The sequence below is a fragment of the Lepidochelys olivacea genome (assembly GCF_965140295.1).
Source record: "Lepidochelys olivacea isolate rLepOli2 genome assembly, chromosome: 1".
Lineage (NCBI taxonomy): Eukaryota > Metazoa > Chordata > Testudines > Cheloniidae > Lepidochelys > Lepidochelys olivacea.
This window is the reverse complement of record NC_140411.1, coordinates 241,585,897-241,608,873: the sequence shown is the minus strand read 5'-3', so window position 1 is coordinate 241,608,873 and position 22,977 is coordinate 241,585,897. Positions and strand designations below refer to the sequence as shown.

Here is a 22,977-nt window from a genome sequence, read left to right as displayed (position 1 = left end):
ATTTTACTTCGTGTTAGCTAACTTGAGATAAGAACACATCTTTTTTTAAGTGAAGGAATGATGGCCCACCCCACTACTAAAGGGCTAAAGTTAACAGTGCCACGCTATAATTAATGTCCCTAAACAGTCTCTCAACTTTAATGTACACTGTACCATCATGATATGGTTGTTTTGGGTGGGGGTTGGGGGGGGGAGAAGGGGATTAAGCTAAGAATATGGAAAGGTAGTCCTGTGTGACTGCCTATTCACCATAAGGCTTGTCTTCACTGCAGAAGTAACCTGGCCTCTTACTCAGGTGTTGCCTGTAACTTGATTCCTGTTCACACATAAAAACCACCCTCCATCAGAGGGAGAATCTCAGCTTTCAAGTGGTATCAAGGAATTTCTACATCTGCTGTTCTGCAAGGTAGTGGAAACAGTTAAAACCACAGTGGAGTTGAATTGTGGGGGGAAAAGCAAAAGGGTAATCCAAATGATGTGTTTTAAAACCATGAGTGTTACATTTATCTTCATATGTGTTCTTATATATTAATAAAAATAATACATTCAGGAAAACATAAAGGCTAATATCTGTAACTCTGCTGTGATCCCTGCTCCCTGAGAAGCTTGCTAGTGCATGGTTATACAAGCATAGAAATATAGGGCTGGAAAGGACCTCAAGAGGTCATCTAGTCCATCCCCCCTTGGAGGGGTAAGATCAAGTAAACCTAGACCATCCCTGACAGGTGTTTGTCCAACCTATTCATAAAACCCTCCAATGATGGGGATTCCACAACCTCCCTTGGAAGCCTATTCCAGTGCTTAACCACCCTTATAGTTAGAAAGGGTTTCCTAATAGCTAATCTAAATCTCCCTTGCTACAAATTACGCTGATTACTACTTATCCTACCCTTGGTGGACAATTGATCACCATCCTCTTTATAACAACCATTTAGGTATATGAAGACTTATATCCCCCCTCTCAGCCTCCTCTTCTCTAAACTAAACATGTTCAATTCTTTCAGCCTTTCTTCAGACGTCCGGTTTTCTAAACCCATCATCATTTCTGTTGCTCTCCTCTGGACTTTCTCCAATTTTGCCACATCTTTCTTAAAGTGTGGCAGTCAGAACTGGACACAGTACTCCAGCTGAGGCCTCACCAGCACTGAGGAGAGCAGGACAATTACCTCCCATGTCTTACATAATGTAGCTAGGAAAGAACTAAATAACTGCTTTATTCCAGGTATTTCAAAAAACAGGCTTGTAATCTGAAGAGTCTCACTAGTATAAACACATACTCTTAATATGTTCCAGCGACAGCCAGCTAACTCTCATCACCATGTTTCCCCCACCACGACATACACCTTATACTCCAGCTTATTTAAATGCCTTAAGGAACCATTTGAAACGTTGGAAGAATTATTGTTCTAGATAAACAAACTTCACCTTCTGTATGAATTTCACCCTGAGGGACAGGAATAATATAATTGCATAGCAGCTCTGACATTGTTTGGACATGACTCATCATATCCCAGGGCTGTAATCTCCAGCTCGCGTACACGTACTGCGGTCATTAGATGAGAGCGAGCGTGAGTATAAACAGTAGTGTAGCAGTGGTAGCATGGGCAGTGGCAACACTGCTCAGTCATGCCAAGGGCAACCTTGCCGGGACCCTGTGGATACGTGCTCCAGAAGGCTCAGTGGTGCTGCCATGGTTGCACTACTACGGATGATGAGACCTAGCGCGAGTATGCGTATGCAAGCTGGGAACTGCACTCCTAGCTTGGCGTGTAAAGGTAGCCTAAGAAAAAATACTTAATATAACAATAAGCCACTCCACTTAAAAACTCATCTCGTTAATTTAAATGCAGAATTGGGAGCCATAAACCAGGTTTCAATTCAGTTAAGAGCAGCTTGTCTAGTGCTGCCTGTGACTGCAGGTTGGTAGCTGGAGCCATTTCCCTTTGAAGCCCCACTGCTAGACTCCCAGCGTATAAAAATGGAGCATATCCATTCAGCCTCAGTTAGCATCCTTGCAAAAACATATCGCTATTCTTTCAGACATACATTCCAGGATCTGCATGAGCTCTGCTCCTAGCCCACAGTCTGAAGCATCTTCAGTTGGCAGTGCAAGGAAACTGTAGAACAAGGGAAGTGCTAGGCTTCTATTTTTCCTGTAGTGCCTAGCAGCCCCAGTCACAGACGAGGACCCTGTTGTGCTGGCTGCTGTACAAACAGAAAACAGAGAGATGGTTCTAAAACTGCTTAGCAATCAGTTCTTCAAAATGAGACTGAGTAGCATTGTCCAAAGAAAGCTAGTTACCAGGTAATTATGGCTCACAACCGTGGCACCATTTGGGAATAAACTCTGTAACAACAGCACATAAGTCCCAGAAAAGGCTAGAAGGTAGACATATTTTTGCTGATGTGGACTGTGAGTGACTGCTACAATCTGGTGCAGATCAGGCCTCACATACTTCAAAAGACATGCCTCTGTCTAGAGCAGCAGTTGGAAAAAAAATCACTTGCAAACCAGCCTTGCCTAAATCTTTAGGCACAAGTCTGGCAATTTCTTCATGTTGTGCTGGGCTGTCTCTGCACAATAACAACTGAATGCTGCATCGTTTAAGTCAATGGGAGTTTTGCAGTTAGCATCTGCGGGAAAAGGATCAGGCCCTATGTTCACCCAAACAACACTGGATCCCAGACTGGCCTTTCAAAATCTAGCCATGATCCCCTGGAAAGCAATACGTGCAGATTCAAGATAGTAAAGGTATCTAACACAACCTTGCTGATGGCTACAATACTTGTAAGAACCTAGCGAACCTCAGGTGATGAGACCTTGTGATATAGGAGCTCTAGACATCCAAGACAGTGATACTTACCTCCTCCAGGCAACAGATGGCTGCCAGAGTTGCCTTATTACACTCCCATCAAGCCACACAAACAGTTGGTCTTAGCTTGTAACCCCTGTGGGACAGCTTCCATCACAAACACAATTATCAATCTCTGCTGCACAAAGGCCACATCCCCAGCATTATTTTATTCCCCACCTCCTATGCAGTTACCCAGCCCTGTGGCCTGACTCAGTGCCATAGAAACTTCAGTGAGTGTGTGTGTTAAATAAATATGATCCCTGCATAAGACTGAGGAAGAAATGCATCCAGCAACAACCCGTTGTTTTAGAAAGATGCAAGGTCCATTGCAAAAAGAAAAGGAGTACTTGTGGCACCTTAGAGACTAGTCTAAGTCTCTTAGAGACTAGTCTCTAAGGTGCCACAAGTACTCCTTTTCTTTTTGCAAAGACAGACTAACACGGCTGTTACTCTGAAAGGTCCATTGCGTGAATCCAGGTGGCGGTTTCCACACTATAGAATTCTGCAGGTGCACAGTTGTCACCATGATATTAAACACAAACAGTTCCAATAGGAGCTCTCTCTGGATCTCCCAAGATGTTAGCATCGGTTTGGAATGCAATTTTTGCAGGGCAAGGACCAAGTCTCCTGTTTTTCAGCAGCTCCATGCAGTGTTGGCACTTTTAACAACTCCCCAGTGCATTTTGAAGTGAAGAAGATTATTTCCTTTGTACAAGTGTGGAGCAGTTTAGGCTCTAAATCCAGTGGCTTGTGGCAACACAGCAAAGTGGTAATGAAGAGGGTGAGGTGAACCACAGTTATCTACACAGTAACATCACACACACACCAATTCAGGAATAAGAACTGTGGCCAACTGTACTGCCTAACCACACAGAGAACCTCATTTGTGTAATGAACTCTGCTGTGAAACTGGACACGTGCAGTCGAGACACAATTAAATCATAAGGGAGGTGGCTGCTGTATATTGTGCTTATGAGGTACATGGGGGCCAGTTCTGTCTTGGGCTCTGATAGTACATCGATAGTGTGAAAGAGCTGCAAATGAAAGGTTGTAAGTGGCCCATGCTGCTCCCCTTGCAGCCCCAGCAAAACATAAGGAAAGTAGCACAATGCTGAGAGCTACAGAAGTTCTCAGCTGCCATAAGCAGCCCTGGGGAAGCTTGCCCTCAATTAAAGTATTTCCCCAGGTACTTTGCAGCAGCCCAGAATTTAGATGGTTAAAAAGTCATACACAAAGCCACTTTCATCTACTCTTCTCCAGGGCCACACCTTCTGTGCTGCATCTCTTAAAACGCTCAGCACAGAATCTGTCTCATGAGCTGTAGATCCATTCACCAGCATTTCACCCACTCCTCCTATGCAGGTCTGCAGATTGCACTTTTAGAGAATTAATGGGCCGTATATGATCTTCAATCTTGTCAGCAATTATTTTAGTCTCAGCCATACCAGGTTCTTTTTCTAGCCAAACAACTATACTTTCCAGCAGTAGTCACTCACACATGCAGGGTATGGATAATTTAGAGCAGTTTGTAGAGGGAACATCTGAGATAGAAACACATACAAACAGAGAAATAATCCCCTGGATAGAAACAACCTATCAGTCAGCAACATTGCTGCTTTTTTGTGCACTGTCAAGATGCTTATCTTTCTACAGCTGCTTTCACTTTGGCATGAAGAAGTTCTCTAGAACTGAAATTCTAATAGCCTCTAAGCCCTGGTCTACACTAGGAGTTGAGGTCAAATTTACCAGCGATAAATCAATTTAACCCTGGACCCATCCACAAGACGAAGCCCTTTTTTCAACTTAAAGGGCTCTTAAAAATCGATTTCCTTACTTCACCCCTGACAAGGGGATTAGCGCTGAAATTGGCCTTGCCGGGTTGAATCTGGGGTACTGTGGTTGTAATTAGATGGTATTGGCCTCCGGGAGCTATCCCAGAGTGCTCCATTGTGACCGCTCTGGACAGCACTCTCAACTCAGATGCACTGGCCAGGTAGACAGGAAAAGGCCCGCGAACTTTTGAATTTCAATTTCCTGTTTGGCCAGCAGGGCAAGCTGCAGGTGAGTGCAGAGCTCATCAGCAGAGGTGACCATGCAAAGCTCATCAGCAGAGGGGACCATGATGGAGTCCCAGAAACGCAAAAGAGCTTCAGCATGGACCGAACGGGAGGTACAGGATCTGATCGCTGTATGGGGAAAGGAATCTGTGCTATGAGAACTACGTTCCAGTTTTCGAAATGCCAAAACATTTGTCAAAATCTCCCAGGGCATGCAGGACAGAGGCCATAACAGGGACCCGAAGCAGTGCCGTGTGAAACTTAAAGAGCTGAGGCAAGCCTACCAGAAAACCAGAGAGGCAAACGGCTGCTCCGGGTCAGAGCCCCAAACATGCCGCTTCTATGATGAGCTGCATACTATTTTAGGGGGTTCAGCCACCACTACCACAGCCGTGTTGTTTGACTCCTTCAATGGAGATGGAGGCAACAGGGAAGCAGGTTTTGGGGACGAGGAAGATGATGATGAGGTTGTAGATAGCGCACAGCAAGCAAGCGGAGAAACCGGTTTTCCCGACAGCCAGGAACTGTTTCTCACCCTGGACCTGGAGCCAGTACCCCCCAAACTCACCCAAAGCTGCTTCCCAGACCCGCCAGGCGGAGAAGGGACCTCTGGTGAGTGTACCTTTTAAAATAGTATACATGGTTTAAAAACAAGCATGTTTAATGATTAATTTGCCCTGGCATTTGCGGTTCTCCTGGATGTACTCCCAAAGCCTTTGCAAAAGGTTTCTGGGGAGGGCAGCCTTATTCCATCCACCATGGTAGGACACTTTACCACTCCAGGCCAGTAGCACATACTCGGGAATTATTGTAGAACAAAGCATTTCAGTGTATGTTTGCTGGCGTTCAAACAACATTCGTTCTTTATCTCTCTGTGTTATCCTCAGGAGAGTGATATCATTCATGGTCACCTGGTTGAAATAGGGTGCTTTTCTTAAGGGGACATTCAGAGGTGCCTGTTCCTGCTGGGCTGTTTGTCTGTGGCTGAACAGAAATGTTCCCCACTGTTAGCCACAGGGAGGGGCTAGCCACACGGTGTGGGGAAGCAAAATGCGACCTTGTAACGAAAGCACATGTGCTATGTATGTAATGTTAACAGCAAGGTTTACCGTGAAAGAGTGTACCCATTGTTCCATAAAATGTGACTTTTTAAATACCACTGTCCCTTTCTTTTCCTCCACCAGCTGCATGTGTTTCAAGCATCACGGGATCTTCTCCTTCCCAAAGGCTAGTGAAGATTAGAAGGCGAAAAAAATGCACTCGCGATGAAATGTTCTCTGAGCTCATGCTGTCCTCCCACACTGACAGAGCACAGACGAATGCATGGAGGCAGACAATGTCAGAGTGCAGGAAACCACAAAATGACTGGGAGGAGAGGTGGCGGGCTGAAGAGAGTAAGTGGTGGGCTGAAGACAGGGCTGAAGCTGAAAGGTGGCAGCAGCGTGATGAGAGGAGGCAGGATTCAATGCTGAGGCTGCTGGAGGATCAAACTAATATGCTACAGGAAAGGCAGCTGGAGCACAGACTGCCGCTACAGCCCCTGTGTAACCAACCGCCCTCCTCCCCAAGTCCATAGCCTCCTCTCCCAGACGCCCAAGAACGCGGTGGGGGGGGCCTCTGGCCACCCAGCCACTCTACCCCAGAGGATTGCACAAGCAACAGAAGGCTGGCATTCAATAAAGTTTTAAAGTTTTAAACTTTTAAAGTGCTGTGTGGCCTTGTCCTTCTCTCCTCCACCACCCCTCCCAGGCTACCTTGGCAGTTATCCCCCTATTTGTGTGATGAATTAATAAAGAATGCATGAATGTGGAGCAACAATAACTTTATTGCCTCTGCAAGCGGTGATTGAAGGGCGAGGAGGAGGGTGGTTAGCTTACAGGGAAGTAGAGTGAACCAAGGAGTGGCGGGTTTCATCAAGGAGAAACAAACAGAACTTTCACACCGTAGCCTGGCCAGTCATGAAACTGGTTTTCAAAGCTTCTCTGATGCGCACCGCACCCTTCTGTGCTCTTCTAACCACCCTGGTGTCTCGCGGCGCGTAACCAGTGGCCAGGCGATTTGCCTCAACCTCCCACCCCGCCATAAACGTCTCCCCCTTACTCTCACAGATATTGTGAAGCACACAGCAAGCAGTAGTAACAATGGGAATATTGGTTTCGCTGAGGTCTAACCGAGTCAGTAAACTGCGCCAGTGCACTTTTAAACATCCAAATGCACATTCTACCACCATTCTGCACTTGCTCGGCCTGTAATTGAACAGCTCCTGACTACTGTCCAGGCTGCCTGTGTATGGCTTCATGAGCCATGGCATTAAGGGGTAGGCTGGGTCCCCAAGGATAACTACAGGCATTTCAACATCCCCAACGGTTATTTTCTGGTCTGGGAATAAAGTCCCTTTCTGCAGCTTTTGAAACAGACCAGAGTTCCTAAAGATGCGAACGTCATTTACCTTTCCCTGCCATCCCACGCTGATGTTGGTGAAACATCCCTTGTGATCCACCAGTGCTTGCAGCACTATTGAAGAGTACCCCTTGCAGTTTATGCACTCGCCGGCTTGGTGCTCCGGTGCCAAGATAGGGATATGGGTTCCGTCTATGGCCCCACCACAGTTAGGGAATCCCATTGCAGCAAAGCCATCCACTATGACCTGCGCATTTCCCAGGGTCACTACCCTTGATATCAGCAGATCTTTGATTGCATTGTCTACTTGCATCACAGCAGCCCCCACAGTAGATTTGCCCACTCCAAATTGTTTCCCGACTGATCGGTAGCGGTCTTGCGTTGCAAGCTTCCACAGGGCTATTGCCACTCGCTTCTCAAGTGTGAGGGCTGCTCTCATTTTGGTATTCATGCGCTTCAGGGCAGGGGAAAGCAAGTCACAAAGTTCCATGAAAGTGGCCTTACGCATGCAAAAGTTTCGCAGCCACTGGGAATCGTCCCAGACCTGCAACACTATGTGGTCTCTCCAGTCTGTGCTTGTTTCCCGGGCCCAGAATCAGCGTTCCACTGCATGAACCCGTCCCATTAGTACCATGATGCCCACATTGCCAGGGCCCGTGCTTTGAGAGAAGTCTGTGTCCATGTCCTCATCACTCTCGTCACCGCGGTGACGTTGCCTATTCTCCCGGTTTCACTTTGCCAGGTTCTGGTGCTGCATATACTGCTGGATAATGCGCATGGTGTTTAATGTGCTCCTAATTGCCAAAGTGATCTGAGCGGGCTCCATGCTTGCCATGGTATGGCATCTGCACACGTAACTCAGGAAAAAAGGCACGAAACGATTGTCTGCCGTTGCTTTCATGGAGGGAGGGAGGGCCTGACAACATGTACCCAGAACCACCCGCGACAATGTTTTTTGCATTGGGATCTCAACTCAGAATTTCAATGGGTGGCAGAGACTGCGGGAACTGTAGGATAGCTACCCACAGTGCAACACTCCCGAAGTCGACGCTAGCCTCGGTACTGTGGAAGCACTCTGCCGAGTTAATGCACTTAAAGCATTTTGTGTGGGGGGACACACAATCAACTATATAAAAACGATTTCTAAAAAACTGACTTCTATAAATTCGACCTAATTTCATAGTGTAGACATCCCCTTCCTGATGACTTAGGGTAAGTGCATGAAATGTACGTTGGTCTTCCATTGCCAGTCAGGGTCACAGCTGAGCTCGCTGCCTGGCAACAGGGATGTCGCCATCTTTAACAAGAATGAAACTTAGCTCTTATCTAGCACTCAAAGTGCTTTAGGGAGAAAGGGAAGTATCACCCCCATTTAATAAATGGGGGAAACACGGGAAGTGACTTGCCCAAAGTCACCTAGAAGGTCAGCGGCAAAGCCAAGAACAGACTCCATCTCTCTGTAGCCCTACTCACTGGACCCAGAAACAATCTTCAAACATACGAAAAGTGGTTTACATAACCACTACCATAGGCTCAGCCATCAGGGCAAGACAGATTGCGGAGGAGAGGACAAAAGTAAGTGGGAGCATAGCCATCTTCATTGCCAAAAGTGTTATATGCCCGAATTTGGAGTGAGCAACAACACTGTAGAGCTAACAGGTTCTTTATTCCAGGGACTTCTAACTAACATCAGGGACTACTCCTGATATATACACACATGCATGCCAACATCAGCAAACTCAATGCCATCCATCCCAAGAGGACTCACGTCACCAAGGCACTGGAGTGCCATGCTGCTTTGGCTGTCAGAAGCAGTCCCTGTCCCATGTTCAAGAGGTGCTACAATGGCACAAAATAATCAGGAGCAAAATATCAGACTTATTCCCCACCCCCACAAGAAAATTCAAATTTATGTAAAGACCACAAGCTCCTAAGTCACTTTGGCATTTTTGAAAATTCCTCTTCTAGATGCCTAAGTGTGGATGTATGTGCCTAATTTTAGGTACCCTTTTTTCAAATCTTGGCTCAAGTATGATATTTTGCTTACATTCACTTCACAGGGCTCCTTTTGAATGTGGAAAGAGCAGCATCCTTTGCAGCCAGGGCAACTCAGACTTTTCAGGGAGAAAGGATCAAGGTAGAGCCCTGAGTGGGACTCTGTAGAACCTGCAGTGGGTCTGGGATCCCAAAGGTCCCATACGACCTGCAGCCATAATAGCGGGAGCGGAATTAAAGAATAGTCCTATTCACGGCCCTAGATCACAGTAGAGGTGCATATATCTTTTATTTAAGTCTCACAGATGCAGCTGGTGGTTTAATGAAGCACTACAATATTGAGGCAGTTATTTTAATAAATGGAGTGACATTAGTGTTTATGTGGTTCCCCCCTTTCTGAGCCTGCCACTGATAAAAGAACACATAGGCAAACTAATAATAGTGCCTACAAGGCCATCACACTTTGTCAAGCACCCGTCTAGGGCTAATGATCCCAAAGAAAAGGATTTGATCCCAGCTTAAGGAAAGGGAGGGAAAGAGGAAGGAACAGAGACAGGCCACCCGCAGCCTAGAAGCCAGGACGTAAAAGATAGGTGGAGTGTGGGCAGAGGCAATTATTCTGTGCATTTGCACCTGTGCTGCTTTGCAACATTAAGAACATAAAAGCAGCCATACTGGGTCAGACCAAAGGTCCATCTACCCAGTATCCTGTCTTCTGACAGTGGCCAATGCCAGGGGTTTCCGAAGAAATGAACAGAACAGACAATCGCTGAGTGATCCATCCCATCGCCCATTCACCGCTTCTGGCAACCGGAAGGTAGAGTGACACAGAGCAGGGGGTTGCATCCCTGATCATCTTGGCTAACAACAATTGATGGACCTATCCTCCATGAACTTATCTCGTTCTTTTTTGAACCCTGTTATAGTTTTGGCCTTCACATCCCTAGACAAGGGAGTTCCACATTGTTTCAATGGACTACTGCAGTCTGGATAATATTACAGTTATTGGCTTGAAATATAGTGATATTGAGCACCCCAGCTCCCATTCACTTCAAAAAGGTAGCTACAGTTACCCACAACCTTTGAAATTCAGGCCACTAAATACTACATTTTTCATATACACACCTCAGAGATTCAAAAGATGGCTAGGCATCATTATCCTCATTTTATAGATGGGTAAACTGAGGCACCAAAAAGTACAGCAAGCGACTTGAGGTCATAGCAGGTGACTTAGCTGGGAACAGAACCCAGGTCTCCTAAACCCCCGTGATATGCTTTAGTCACTGGGCCATTTGGGAGACCATCCCATATTTGAAGAAAAAAAAAAAAAGTTTTGACAAATCCTCTCTCTCTCAAGCCTGCTTTAACTCCAGGCACACACTCTATTTTAGTCTTGACAGCTATGGGTTCTCTTGCACATTTACCCAGAACAGTTATCTGTTGTCACCAAGGGTCTCTTGGAAGTTCTGGGCTGGAAAGGTGTGAGGGATTCTATTCCATATCATCACTTGTCCACAGTCACTGAGCAGGAGACCACCAGACCCGGAGAAAGTGTGAAGCTAAGGTCCTCCTTGCCTAACTCTGGTGACTTACCCCAGGACACTTATCAGAACCAGAAGGGAGATTTTGCCAGAAGAGCTAGGCCAACATTCCACCATTCCTAGCAGCCATGCCCTCCGGCTTAGGTTACCATCAGATCATAGTATATCTGGGAAAGAATATCTGGCCCAGATCCATACAGAAATACTAGAGATATCTGGAATGCTTTCTAAAGGAACAGCTACAGGAAAAACCTGGTATGCTTCGCTCATAATGTGAACATCTGAATGCTGAAACAATCTGGATAATCCAAAGCTCCTATGTTAGGAGAGAGAATGTTTTTAGGGAGATATGAGCAGAGCAGCCTACTGCAATTAAGCTCACAGAGGCCTGGTCAGCTTCTCTACAGTTCAGAGTAATGTAGTAATTCCCTATCAAGAGAACCAAACTCCAGCCAGTTGGTCAGCAGAATTATTCAAGCTGGACCTGTCCGCCTTTCTAGAGTCAGAATCATTCACCACAGACTGAACAAGCAGAGGGGTTTGAGGCATGAACACAGAGACTAGACTTCACAGAAGTCACACCGGACGCTGTGTTCATGTTTCCAGACCGGTCATTGCCACATTTGGCAGCTTTTCTGAAACATGAGCTTTCATTTTAAATGTTTCCATTGGACTTTTCCCAAATACAAACGCAGTATAATTATAAACCTCCTAAGAGCTAACACACCCACTTCCCTCAGGTAGGAAATAATGTATTAGTATGGACAAGTCAACAAAATGTTCCATACATGGAAAAAGAAAGAGTGGCCCTATGTTTAACCTGAATGTACTGTGCGGTAGAATAATCCAGTGCCTTGCTGTCCTGTCTCCAGTCCTGTTTTGCAACAATCCCCCCCCCCAAAAAAAAAGTTTAACAAATGGATACCAATAAATTCAAAGGCCAAAATTATCAAGAGTGATTAATAATTTTGAGAGCATGACTTGACACTCCATAAAGGGCCCTGATTTTCAGAGGGTGGGTGCTCAGCACTTCCTGGAAATCAGGCCTCTTTAAAGTGCTTCAAGTTGGGCACCCAAAAATTGAGCCATCCAAAATCACTAGTGACTTTTGACAGTCTTGACTATTTAGCTGTCTCTCTTGACTTATGCCTTCTCGGGGAGTACGGGGGAGAAAGATATCACTTTCAAACTCCTTTAGTCAAGAATTTACAAACAGGGGGAATCTCTGGTTTCCAAAGAACCTGATCCAGGAGGTTTGCTGTCTGATGCAGGGGATTACTTGGTTGGGTTTTTGAGGAGCAGCTTCCTAGAATCTGCATCTATTATGGCTGTGGCAACAGGCAGATCTTCATACAGTTCCGTAACATAACACACACTAGCTCCCCCTGCCTATATTCCAGCTGACATTGCTACAGACTCAGGGGAAGCAGCTCCCCCACTCCTCCAACTAAGAGATAGAGAATGACATGGTAATCCAAAGTCCAGGTTCACTAGGGAGGAAACATGACTGTACACAAAAGACCCAGATGGCATTTCACTTTCAGATTCAACTTGTCAGTGTCAGGAAATGCAAACAGCTTCTGAGCACTGTAGGGCCCAGAAAATGGATGTGAAACCCCAAAGCTCTGTGATCAGCTGTCCTACGTGGACTTGCTTCAGCTCAACTGGGAAGCACTAGATTAGCGACTACAGAGCCCAAAGGAATTTGTTGTCAGAGTAGTACAATGCATCTCCCCAAAACCTTCACTCCAAGATCTCAGGGGAAGATTTCCCCCCTTAAAAATTAGAGATCAAGCAGATGTGACACTAGACTGGGCAACCCATTGGGTTGTGCTACACGGGCAGTCCAGGTACAGTGAGGGTGAGTGCCCTAGGTAAAGGACAGTTACTTGTTCCTTAACTGGCGTTCTTTGAGATACGTTGCTCATGTCTATTCCATAGTAGCTGCGCGTGCTCGCCATGTTCACCGGTGCCAGAAGTTTTTCCCTTAGCAGTACCTGGAGGGGGAGCGCTGCTGTGACCCCTGGAGTAGTACCTCTATAGCACGCTATAAGGGGAGCCCTGCGCTCCCCCCACCCTCGGTTCCTTCTTGCCGGACCAACTCCGACAGAGGGGAAGGAGGGCGGGATGTGGATAAGACATGAGCAACATGTCTTGAAGAACGCCATTTACGGAACAGGAAACTGTCCTTTCTCTTCGAGTGCTTGCTCGTGTATTCCACAGTAGGTGATTGCAAGCTATGTCCGATGGAAGTGGGTAGGAGTTCACAGATTCCCTGGCTGAAGCACAGCTCCACCGAAACCAGCGTCTTCCCTGGCGTGGGAGACAATCGCATAGTGCGAGGTGAACGTGTGAACTGAGGACCAGGTAGCGGCTCGACAGATGTCCTGGATAGAGACATGGGCCACAAAGGCAGCAGACAAGGCCTGAGCCCTTGTCGAGTGCACCTTCACGATAGGTGGTGAGGGAACCCCTGCTAGGTCGTAGCGTTAGTGGATGCACGATATAATCCACCAGAAAAGCCTCTGGGTGGAGATCTGTTGACCCTTCATGCGCTCAGCTGAAGCAACAAATAGTTGCGAAGACCTGCGGAACGGCTTAGTCCGGTCCAGATAAAAAGGCAGTGCCCTGTGCACATCAAGCATATGGAGGCAGCATTCCTCGTTAGAGGCATGAGGTTTGGTGCAGAGGACAGGCAGGAAGATGTCCTGGCTCACGTGGAAGGCGGAGACCACCTTAGGGAGGAATGCAGGGTGTGGGCGGAGCTGAACCTTGTCCTTGTGAAAGACCATGTGGGGGGGGGAGGGGTCGCAGGTCAGGGCCCTGAACTCTGAAACCCACTGGACTGATGTGATAGCCATGAGGAAGGCTACCTTCCATGAAAGGTGAGAGCAGGAGCATGTGGTCAGGGGCTCAAACGGGGGCACCGTGAGGCAGAACACCACCAAGTTTAGATCCTACTGAGGAACGGGGTTCTAGCAAACAGAAAGGACCGGTCTAGCCTGTTCATGGCATGGGAGAAAACCGAGCAGCCCTGGACCGGCGGATAGAACGCTGATATAGCTGCCAGGTGCAGCCTGACGGAGGAAGGTGCCAGACCCTGAGTTCTAAGGTGAAGGAGGTACTCAAGGATAAGTTGGAGCGGGGCAGACCCTGGGGAAGTACCCCGCCTGCCCGCCCACCTGGAGAACCTGGACCACTTTGCCGGGTAGGCTCGTGGATGGCTTCCTACTTTCTAGGAGAACACTCCTGACCCCTTCCGAACACCTTCTCTTCTCTGCATCTAGCCACTGAGCAGCCACAGTGTCAAATGGAGGGTGTCCAGATTGGGGTGGAGGAGGCAGCCCTGGTCCTGAGAGAGTAGGTCCGGGCGGAGTGGCAACAGCCACGGAGGAGCCACCAGCAAGCTCAGGAGGGTCCCGTACCAACGCTGCCGGGACCAAGCTGGTGCGATCAGGACGACGCATGCCTTGTCCATTTTCACTTTCTCCAAGACCTTGCCGATAAGGGGGAAAAGGGGAGAGGCATAGAGGAATTGACCCGACCACGGCAGGAGGAAGGCATCTGAGATTGTGTTCCTCCCCACCCCCCTATGGAACAGAACTGGTGGCAATGCTGGTTGTGTCAGGTCACAAACAGGTCTACTTGGGGAGTACCCCATGCTTGGAAGAGCTGGTAAGCGACCTCAGAGTGGAGCGACCACTCGTGTTGGGAGGAGAAAACCCTGCTCAAGCAATTGGCCTGTGTGTTGTTGACGCCTGGCAGGTGGAAAGCCTTCAGGGAGATGTCGTGGGCTATACAAAACTCCCAGAGCCTGAGGGCTTCCTGTAGAGGGCCGAGGACCTCGCCCCGCCTGTTGATATAAAACATCGCAGCGGTTTTGTCCGTGAGTACTCTGACCACCTTGCCGCGCAATTGTGAGCTGAATGCCACACAGGCTAAGCCTATTGCCCTGAGTTCCCTGACATTTATGTGAAGGGACAACTCCGAGGCCGACCACATCCCTTGGGTCTGTGAGTTCCCTAGGTCTAGCGAGGGGTTCAGGTCCCAGAAGGGAATCCCCTGGAGCATACTGACGGGGCAGGACCACCATTTTAGTGAAGTGATCACCGGCACCGGTACTGTGAGGACTTTGTCCAGCCTGTCCCAGGCCTGGGAGAACTCTGAGGCCAGCCAGAGTTGGAGGGGCCTCATCCAAAGTCTGGCATGGTGGACCACGTACGTGCATGCCACCATGTGGCCCAGGAGCTGCAGGCATGCTCTGGCCGTGATCATGGGGAACTCCACGACTGAGGCTATGAGCCCCTTCAGGGTCTGGAACCTGCCCAGGGGAAGCGAGGCTGTGGCCTTAGCGGCATCCAGGAGAGCACCTATGAATTCTATGCGCTGCATTGGAACCAATGTCGACTTGGCCTCGTTTACTAGGAGGCCTAGGTCGGCACACGTAGCCAAAAGCAGCTCCGCATGGTCCCGTACCGAAGACCGTGAGCTGCCCTTCAGCAGCCAGTCGTTGAGGTAGGGAAATATCTGGACCCCTCAGCATCTGAGGTAGGCCGCCACGACTGCCATACACTTTGTGAATACCCTTGGCGCGGTGGACAGACCAAATGGGAGGACCGTAAACTGGTAGTGGTCCTGTCCCACCAAGAAACGAAGGAAATGTCTGTGCCCCTCGAATATATGGATATGGAAGTATGCATCCTGAAGGTCCAGGGCTGCATACCAGTCACCAGGGTCCAGAGAGGGTATGATACATGCCAGAGAGACCATGCGGAACCGGCATTTGGCCATGAACCAATTGAGGTGTCGCAAATCCAGGATAGGCCTGAGCCCCCTTTTCGCCTTCGGGATAAGGAAGTAATGGGAGTAAAACCCTTTCCCCCAGAACTCCCTTGGAACTTTCTCCACAGCTCCCAAGCTGAGGAGCCGACCCACTTCCTGCTCTAGCAGGGATACATGTGATGGGTCCCCCCCGCCGTCCCAGGGAGAGGAGTGAGAGGGCAGGGATGAGACAAACTGTAGCATGTAGCCCTGGAAAATGGTGTTGAGAACCCAACGGTCCCATGTTATTCGGGACCATTCCACAAGGAAGGCACACAAGCGGTTGCTGAAGGCAAACTTTATTGGTAGTAGTGTCCTCTCAGGAGGTACCCTCCTGCAACCAGTCAAAAACGCCTCTTGCCCTGCTGCTTGCCCCTCGAGGGCCCAGGCTGCGGGGCAGAGCGAGACTGCCTCTGAGGTTGCCTCTTTTGGATCTCTTATAGGCGGGCTCATATCTTGGCTGGGGAGCCGGGGCGGGAGCCTGCAGCTTAGGCTTGTCCTTGGCAGGCAGGACATAAAGCCTGAGGGTTTGCAGGGTAGTACACGAGTCCTTCATGCCATGAAGTTTCACGTCTGTTTGTTCCGCGAACAGGTCCCTGCCATTGAAGGGAAGATCCTGCATCACAGACTGCACCTCCATGGAGAGCCCGGACAGCAGTAGCCACGACGCTCTGCGCATGGACACCGCCGAGGCCATGGACCGAGCAGCCGTGTCACCTGCATCCGATGCTGCCTGCAGAGCAGCCTTTACGGCAGCAGCACCCTCCTCCACGAGTGCCTTAAATTCCTTCCTTTCACGCCCCGGAAGGGAGGGTCTGAATTTGGGCAGTGACCCCCACAAGTTAAACTCATAACAGCTGAGGAGGGGTTGGTGGTTGGCCACCTGGAGCTGGAAACTGGATGACTAATAAAGCTTCCTACCAAACGAGTCCAGCCTTCTAGAGTCCTTATCCCTTGGAGGCCTGGATAGTGAGGTGGAGGGAGCCTCCGACATCCCTGCTACCGAACGAGCCCCTGGGTGGGCATGCATGGGGGGGGGTCAGGGGGTCTGCTGGCACCACTGTCCCTGCCATGGGGGCCCTTGCCACTGACCGTACTGCGGAACCAGCAGCACCAGCTGGTCGGGTTGGCTGGGCTGGGACATAGGGGGCCGCGGGTGGGTCAAGGTTACCAACGACCTATCAGTACCATGGGAGCGGTACGATTGATGGTGCAGAGAACGACGTCTGCCACGGGATCGGGACTCCAACATCGAGGAACGGTGCTGCCTCGAGCCACTACTTCGAGCCACTGCGACGCCTAGATCCGTGACGACGCGGAGCTGGTGATCCCCACCGGGAGTCGTGGGCACGGTGCCTCGAGGAGAGAGCGCTGGAGTGCGAACGGCGACGGAGCCCGCGTCGGGAGCAGCTACAGTAGCTCCGACGAGACGAGGAGCGCGTACGGCGCCTGTGCCTGTCCCTGTCCTGTTGATACTCTCTGCTCAGTGTGGAGCAGTGCCTGGAACTCCGATCCAACGGTACCCAACCAGACTACCTAGTGGGTGATGAAAGCGGAGGCTGGAGACTGTGCCCTGACAGGACGCTGAGCGGGACCGAGAGCAGTCCCCTAACCGGGATCTGCATCGGGTCAGGGTCGGGGTCAACTGCCTAGAGCCCAGTGGCGGCTTGCCTCTAGAGTGGGGCCTGGGCGCCGGTGGTGCCCCGGGTACCTGCAGAGTCATAATGTCTCAGACCGCCTGCAGGGCCTCCGGCCATCCAGAGAGACCTGAGTCGACGCAACCGGGCTGCTCCGCTCCATATGAGTCGGAGCTCTGGAGCCCAGGGGGGAACTGGGGCTGCCCAATTTGGGTCTAGCCTCTCCCCTTGCTTTCTCTTGACACCGCTGAGAAGACAGGGGCTTTCTCTGTTTCTGAGATGGTGAGCAGTGCCGGCCACCGGAAGGTGCCAGGGGATCACTGCGTACCGAAGACGAGGTGCCAGTGCCGAATCCGCTCGGCGCACCGGGGTTGGGGCCAGTGCCGACTCCATGAGAAGGGCCCGAAGTCTAATGACTCTTTCCTTGTTGGTTCTAGGTTTGAAGGACCTGCAGATCTTACAGCGGTCGCTAATGTGGGATTGACCCAAGCAGCGGAGACAGTCGGTGGGCAGGTCACTTCTGGGCATCCAACGCCTGCAAGAGTCACACGATTTAAACCCTGGGGCACGGGGCATGCCCTGGCCCGAACACTAACTAACTGAACTGAAACTTGTTGAACTAACACACACAGGTACCACTAACAACGAATGACGAGTTCTGGGATGAGCTGCAGCGAAGTGAAGCTGGAGCAAGTAGTTCCGATGTACCCTCACTGGCGGCAAGAAGGAACTGAGGGTGAGGGGAGTGCACGGTTCCCCTTATAGCACGCTATAAAGGCACCACTCCAGGGGTCGCAGCAGCGCTCCCCCTACGGGTACTGCTAAGGGAAAAACTTCCGGCACCGGTGCACATGGCGAGCATGAACACCTACTGTGGAATACACATGAGCAAGCACTCGAAGAACTGTAGCATGGGCAGTGTCAGAAACCGTCTATAGTTCTGCTTGTTCCAGGGGTCGGAAATACGGCACAAGGTGACGCTTGCAGCCACTTATGCATCCACAGAATCAGACACCCATTAGCATCTCACCTGATGCTGGGTAAAGGCTTTGATTGTAGATTCTGGGGTGAAGGGAAGCAGGGAGTCCTACAGGAAAAAATGACTTAAAACCATGAGAGTGGCCTGATTTTAGTGAGAGTGGAAACATTTTGGTGTGTTACTGATACCTGTAGCCTCTTCCTCCTGTTCACACAGGGCTGGATACAGGGCCCATTGTACTCAAAGGGCCTCTCCATTTACTTCAGTTTGAGTTGGATCAGGCCTAGGGAGAGGAATTGGAGAGACCAGGTAGCTGCGTCTAGAACAGGACTCTAGCTGAGTCTAGAACAGGACTCATTGTCCAAGGCAGCTCTTACCACTGGGCTCAGGAACAGCTTCACACAGGTGCCAAAGGCCTACGCTCTTATTAGTTCAAGGTGCCACAGACTAATCCAAGAAGAGAGAGGGAGACACTCGGAGGAGCCCCAGAAAGTGGGGCAAAGAGGGGAGTTCACACACAGCATTGTAAAAATTTTGCTGTGCTGTTCAGCGAGCGCCCCAGGAAGGGTGGAGGAAACAACTTAGGCAAGCTCAGCAAGGCCTGGAGAAGGGTACAATGCTAAACCATGTTTACACACTGCCCTTGGAGTAGGAAAGGCACCAGTGAGAACAGCAGCATCCCATATCACAATTTGTCGCAAGCAGCAGCACTTCTCCAACTCCAGCCCGAAGAAACATCATTTTCAGACAAAAAAATCCTACTATACATTTATTGTACGACTTTCAAGAGAGGATTTATCTTTAAACCCCTCCCTCCGGTAACCTCTCTCTCACGTCATGTTCTTTGTCCAAACCGCAACTGAAAAACGTTTGGGGCAGTGACGGTCTCTCTGCACTCTGAAGCAAATACATAGAATCATAGAATTGCAGGGCTGCAATGGACCTTGAGAGGTCATCTGGTTCAGCCCCCTGTGCTGCAGCAGGACCAAGTAAACCTAGACCATCCCTGACAGGTGTTTGTCTAACCTGTTCTTAGAAACCTCCAATGATGGGGATTCCACAACCACCCTTGCAAGTCTATTCCAGTACTTCACTACCCTCATAGTTAGAAATTTTGTCCTAATATCTAACCTAAATCTCACTTGCTGCAGATTAAGCCCATTACTTCTTGTCCTACCTCCAGTGGACACAGAGAACGGATCACCATCCTCTTTATAACAGCTCTTAACGCAGTTGAAGACACATCAGGCCCCTCCTCAGTCAAGACTAAACATGCCCATTTTTTAAACCTTTTCCTCATAGGTCAGGTTTACTAAACTTTTTATCATTGTTGTTGCTCTCCTCTGGACTCTCTCCAATTTGTCCACATCTTTCGTAAAGTGTAACACCCAGAATTTTTAAAGACAGGTACTGTATTTGCCCTTCTCTAGTCCTCTGGGACCTCACATGTCCTCCATGAGTCCTCAAAAAATAATTGCTAACAATTCCAAGACTGCTTCAGCTTATTCCTTAAGTGCCCTAGAATGCATTTCATCAGACCCTGATGACTTGAATACATGTAACTTATCTAAATATTCTTTTACTTGCTCTTTCCCTATTCTGACTTGCATTCCTTTCCCCTTGCTGTTAAATGTCTTAAGTATCTGGTCACAATTTACCTTTTTAGTGAAGACTGAAGCAAAATTGTCTGAGGAAACACCTATTAAATGGAAATGAAAAAACAGCTCATTTGCAGTCAGTTCATAATTCACTTGAGAAAAGGAAGTTACCCATCAAGCTGACTCCCCGCTGTGGGTTAGCTCACTCTGACAGCAAAGTGGGGAGAGTAGGAATCTCTCAGAACATTCCTACAGAGCCCATGTTGTTTCCTGATGTTGATTCCTGATGTTTCCATGTTGTTTCATGATCTCACACCTGTGACCTGCTATTATGCATAGACTAGAGCAATGCTTGGGTTGACTGCATATACAAAGTGCTAATGGTTACGCTGTTCCTGTTCCTCACAGGCACGCACTACAGCAGTGGTGGGCAACCTGCGGCCCATCAGGGTAATCTGCTGGCAGGCTGCGAGACAGTTTGTTTACATTGACTGTCCGCAGGCATGTCCGCAGCTCCCAGTGGCCGCAGTTCACCGTTCCCGGCCCATGGGAGCTGTGGGAAGTGGCGCGGGCTTCAGGGACGTGCTGGCCGCGGCTCCCATTGGCCGGAAACGGCGAACTGCGGCCACTGGGAGCTGCAGGTGGCCGTGCCTAAGGATGGTCAATGTAAACAAACTGTCTTGTGGCCCGCCAACGGATTATCCTGATGGGCCGCATGTGGCCCACGGGTTGCCCACCACTGCACTACAGGATAGCACCACGCACTCACAGTGTCACACACAATTCTGTGGGTTTAAAGTGCCATTCTGTACATGAAAGGACTCTAAAAATGGTACTGTGTGGTCCCTGGCTCTGTCTCTTGCTGATTCCAGATCAAAAGTGCTCACTCTCTTAAAAAACAAAACTTATTTGAACTACCAGCCCTTCAAACTCATGCCGAGATGCAAGAATCAAGCTGGGTTCATTTTCTTATGCACTATCATCTGTTTACATAAAAGTAAACAATATGAGGAAACAACATGGGCACAGTTGGGTCTCAAATAACCATGCTTATTAAAAAGACACACACATGCCAGGCCTAGCTACATACATGCTGCTGCATGACTATTTCTGAAGGCTACTAACACAGAACATGGTGAGAAACACTAGTGAGCTCACACACTGTTTAAATGGATGCAACCCTATTCCTATGCACGATAGGCCTCATTGCCAGTAACAGCGTTTCTGAAGGCTTGATGACACCTGTGCAGCCCCAGTTGCCTTCAGTGGGCTTGCCAAACTGTTTGGAACAATTGTCCTGATGATGCACAAGGAGGAATAGAAACAAATTCACCCTCTCAGTGGTGCTGGCTCCAGCTGGGCTAACTCAAGTAAAAAGCAGGGGAAAAAAAATCATTTTTGATTTCTAATTACAACAGATTTATATCCACAGACAGGATCAGTGGAGTGAGAAGGTGCCATTTTTATATAGTCACTTTTCAGTACAAGCCACACCTAAGTAGTAAATATGTGTGTGCTTTTAATCTCAGAGTAGAGCCCAGTGTGTGGGAAACCGTGCATGCCACATGACAACATAAAACCTGCCCTAAAGAGTTTGCAATCTGATGATGCAAACTGTGTCTGCACAGCACCTAGCACAACGGAGCCCCATTCTGGGTTGATCCCTAGGCGTAATAAATATGATTAATAATAACAGTAGACACGATGGAGCAAGCGACAGTTACAGGCAACAGGTGGGGGAAATAGGAGGCTGTGCAGACAATGGGTTAGAAAAGGTCACGTAGGTACTTGGTTATTATGGATGCATCTTTTTATAAAATCCATTCCCCCTCTATTTGTGTAACCCAGGCTGGCCCGGTGTAGATCTTTGTGCTCCCCGCCCCACCAGCAGCTCCTTCACCTAAGCAGTAGAGAGCTGGACAGTATATTATTTCTTTTCCCATAAAAAATAACTCAACAAAAAACAAAAACACTTTTTGTCATTTCCATTGAAAGTCCCCCCCAGCCCCCCCTTTAATTTTGGATGAAAAACTGGCAGATGAAATTTTTGAAATATCGACTGCAGGAAATCAAAACATTTGCAAAAACTTGTCAAAAGTAGTCATTTTCTGTTAAAAACCATTTTGATCGGCTCTACAGAGGTTACAGAAGAGTCTGCTACAACCACTATGTAGAGCACCTCATCCTAAAGATCAGGCTGTAGGTTCTTGTACTTTGACCATCCCAGGTTCAAAACCCACTGTTACCTCATGTAAGAACAGTTACATATACTCCTTGCACACTCTAAAAAGCCCTTCTCTGGAAGAGTGCTTGCTCACTCAACTCCCTCTTGCTCCCACTGCCCTGCTGTCACCCTCCACCACACCAAGCATCTCTCCTCTCCAAACCCCATCCAGACACACCAAAATGTATTATTTAACATTATCATTGCAGCATACGGGTCTGCGTGCTGCTCCTGGTGAGTAAAGGAACAGCTGAATTTACAACAATCGACCAGGGCAAGCCAGGCCCTGAGGGGAAAGAGGAGTGAGCTGATTGAATATGGTGATGGGGATGGCACTATGCAATCATTTAACTCCTGGTATAGGGAAACCCAGTAAGAGCCAGCATAAGCTCCAAGCCTGCAGACTGTCTGATTTTCACTCTGTTATTGGAGGTGACATTCCTGGATTCCTCTGATGTGAACTTGAATGCAACCATGGCCATGGAAATCCAGAAACAGGAGCTTTGGCGGAAGCAGTCAAGCAACAACCAGGCAGGAGTTTCCTAGTTTTGCTACAGGGTTAATCTCTTCCTCTTCTCTCCACAAGGATCCTACCCAGAGATAGGGTGACCAGACAGCAAGTGTGAAAAATCGGGACAGGGGGTGAGGGGTAATAGGAGCCTATATAAGAAAAAGACCCAAAAATCGGGACTGTTCCTATAAAATTGGGACATCTGGTCATCCTACCCAGAGGACACCAGAAGGCAGACTATGGGAAGCACTGTATAACACTCACCAGGGCAGCAGAAAGGGCCTTGCAGAGACACTCCCGGCAAGGCTGAACAGGAGAGGGGCAATCTGGCCAGAGATGTGCCATCAGCCAGCTGTTTC

The 22,977-nt window shown here is 48.9% G+C and overlaps 1 protein-coding gene across 3 annotated transcripts in view; it reads right to left on the bottom strand.

Moving 5' to 3' along the window:
* BID (BH3 interacting domain death agonist) overlaps window positions 1–22,977 on the bottom strand; it is a 39,680-nt gene that overhangs the window by 12,033 nt on the left and 4,670 nt on the right. The window contains exon 1 of one of the 3 annotated variants that reach the window (XM_084634199.1): window positions 2,047–2,065. The exons of the other annotated variants lie outside the window; for them this stretch is intronic. The gene's annotated coding sequence lies outside the window, so the exon portion shown is untranslated. Of the gene's footprint in view, window positions 1–2,046; window positions 2,066–22,977 lie in introns of those variants that run through there. 3 annotated transcript variants of the gene reach the window in all.